The following is a 3,546-nucleotide window of genomic DNA, read 5'->3' as shown; positions in this document are numbered from 1 at the left end:
GTCATCATCAACCATCCTCCGTCACCAATTTCATGATGCTCACCGTCGTGCGTGAGTAACTCCATCATGGGCTTGCTGGATGGTGATGGGTTGGATGAGATTTATCATGTAATCGAGTTAGTTTTGTTAGGGTTTGATCCCTAGTATCCACTATGTTCTAAGATTGATGTTGCTATGACTTTGCTATGCTTAATGCTCGTCACTAGGGCCCGAGTGCCATGATTTCAGATCTGAACCTATTATGTTTTCATGAATATGTGTGAGTTCTTGATCCTATCTTGCAAGTCTATAGTCACCTACTATGTGTTATGATCCGGCAACCCCGAAGTGACAATAATCGGGACCACTCCCGGTGATTACCATAGTTTCAGGAGTTCATGTATTCACTATGTGTTAATGCTTTGGTCCGGTACTCTATTAAAAGGAGGCCTTAATATCCCTTAGTTTCCGCTAGGACCCCGCTGCCACGGGAGGGTAGGACAAAAGATATCATGCAAGTTCTTTTCCATAAGCACGTATGACTATATTTGGAATACATGCCTACATTACATTGATGAATTGGAGCTAGTTCTGTGTCACCCTATGTTATGATTGTTACATGATGAACCACATCCGGCATAATTCTCCATCACCGATCCAATGCCTACGAGCTTTTCACATATTGTTCTCCGCTTATTTACTTTTCCGTTGCTACTGTTACAATCACTACAAAACCCAAAAATATTACTTTTGCTACCGTTACCGTTAATTCCATATTACTTTGCTACTAAATAATTTGCTGCAGATACTAAATTATCCAGGTGTGGTTGAATTGACCACTCAACTGCTAATACTTGAGAATATTCTTTGGCTCCCCTTGTGTTGAATCAACAAATTTGGGTTGAATACTCTACCCTCGAAAACTGTTGCGATCCCCTATACTTGTGGGTTATCACATGACAACCAGGTGCATAACAACATAGCAAGAAAGTAAGCACTAATCCAGAAGAATTACCGAAACAACGATAACCATATTTTAAACAAACAAACATTTAATAAATATTCAAGTTGAAAACCATGGCTACTGCATGACTATCATGCAAGTGGGTATTGTGTCTTGCCTGGGGATGAAGGAACCATCGGGAAGATGTGCGAGAAGGTCGCGGAAAGAATCGCCGGAAAAAGGTTCTCTCTCAGAGGGGGCTGATTAGGGGCATGGGCAAAAAGGTCATTTTCAAAATGTTAAAACATAGTGAAAATGATACCAACGTAACGGGCTCGACGAGACGAAGAAGTGGGCTTTGGAATCACCTCATTTGGAGTTAGGATCAAAAAGATATAAGAGTTTTTCTGCCAGGGACCTATCTGTAATAAAATCATCACAAACAGGCCCTCAGCAGGAATAACAGAATGCGCCTTTTCTGAAAATACGTTTTCCAGAGTGGAAAACGCATTCCCGCCCGAAAAAGAAATGGAATACGCTTTCGGTTAAGGGAAAGCGCATTGCGGGAAAGACGCGGCCACTTATCCACGTCAGCGGAGGCGGGGCCGGGGCTTATCACATTGACACACGGGGCCCGCGGCCAGCTGGCAGGGAGGGCATCGTATCCTTCCTCTCCTCGCTCGCGCCCGCACCTGGCCGAGGCAGAGCCGGCGCCGACGAGGCCTGTCGGCGCTTCCGGCCACCGCAGGCGGAGCCCGACCTATCCACGGATGTAGGGGAACGAGGCGGAGGCGACCCCGGGGGTTGTAGACGATGGGGAGCTCAGGAACGGCAGCTGCGCTCGCCATGGCGGACGGTCGGCGTTGGTGAAGATGGAGCCGAGGCCATGGTGGATCCGCCGACGAACTGAGCTAAGGGAGAGATGCGCCGGGGAGTGGGTGGAGGTGTGGTGGTGGAGAGATAGGGAAGGGATGCTTGGCTCGCTCAAATTCGAGCAGAGGCCATCGGCGGCCAAGGCGGCCATTGGAAGCGAGAAGAGGCTCTCGGGCTCTGGTGGAGGCTAGGGAGGGCTAGTGGGGTGTGAGGATGAGGATGAGATGCTCGGGGGAGGCTCGGGTGGGCTTATATAGGCAGAGGGAGGAGGTGGCGAGCTGGCGTCTCCGCGGACGCGTGTCCGGTGCCGGGGACGCGTGCCCAGGCTCGCGAGCTCAGACGTAGGAGGAGCAGTGGGGGCTCTCACGGGGCAAAGGAGGCCAAGGGACGCAGGGGAGAAGCGGCCGAGGAGAAAGACGATGGTCAGCGCACTGTGCTATCGTGGGCGTTCGGCAGCGAGCGTCGGTGAGGAAGCGGACGGAGGGGGAGAGGGGTCCAGGGGAAAGGCGACGACGCGGGCCAGCTGCTGGACACGCTCACGCGCGCGAAGCCGACGAGAGGGGGAGGGGCCCAAGCAAGAAGCCATCCAGGGCGCGGCCATGGCATGCCAGAGAGGTGTTCACCCCGCGCACTGTTGCACATAGTGGCACACGGCCGGCCAAACGATGTCTGGGGGTTTGTCCTTCCTGGGGAGGTTGCAACTAATGTGGTAGCTCGGTTAAAGACGTTGTGGTTAAATGGTAAGTGAGCTCTGAAGTTTACTGCAGTAAACTTGATCATGAAACAGTGATCAACTGAGGTGAGATTAGAGGCAAACGAGTTGTCTGGGGTGATTAGCTTAGGAAGAACTACCATAGTGGGGAGTTTGGCAGTAAATGGACGAAGATTTAATGCACTTGCTTTGCAACTGCATAATCTGGTCCAGATACTTGATCAGGAAGGTGCACTCACATGGAGTGTCAAATTGAGCTCAAATTGGGCAAGGCAGAGGCATTTGGTCCTATGAAGATGCTCAGAAAGTCTCATATCAATTGGCCAAGCCAAACTGGTACTTGCTTCACAAACATCTCCTCTGGACAGAAACTTGCAAAAATTCTAGAGGAATAATGGCTTAATGAACCATGCCCAAAATGGGTGGAGGTAAGTTATATGGATAATAGAAGGCCTAGAAAAATTGGCAGCCATAATGGAGCAAGCTACATATACTTGCTTCGCAAACTAAAATTTTGGATAGAATCAAAGAATTGACGATGAGCTCACATGGAGGCATGACATGAGCTCTACTTTGGTGGAGGGCTATGATATGATGATATGAGGGATCATGCAAAATGGCAACTCATTTGGATATGCCTAGCTTGCACCTCCTTCACAAAGCTTCTTTCTGGATAGAAACTTTGGAAAATCATAATTAAATAATTACTAGGCAAATGAGGATGCATTTTGGCATGTGGCAATGATATGGACAGGAAAAGGTGTCCAAGGAGTTTGAGGTCAATTGGGAAAAGGAAAATAGCACTTTCTTCACAATGTGCCATTTAGGGCAGAATAGGAAATGAATTATTTGAGCATGATGATAAACATGACAAATGAAATATTTTGCCATATTTGAGAAAGATATGACCCAAACAATTTATGAGAATTATTTGGGAATTTTATGAGTGATGGAAATAAAGGTTGCTTCACAACCTAGGGCAATTTGAGTTATTCATTTAATAGAAAAGGAATATTCCCGATAAAAAGAATATTGGGAT

Source organism: Triticum aestivum, chromosome 7D (genome assembly GCF_018294505.1).
Source record: "Triticum aestivum cultivar Chinese Spring chromosome 7D, IWGSC CS RefSeq v2.1, whole genome shotgun sequence".
In the NCBI taxonomy this organism is placed as follows: domain Eukaryota; kingdom Viridiplantae; phylum Streptophyta; class Magnoliopsida; order Poales; family Poaceae; genus Triticum; species Triticum aestivum.
The sequence above is the reverse complement of the archived record's forward strand: the minus strand, read 5'-3'. Positions refer to the sequence as shown.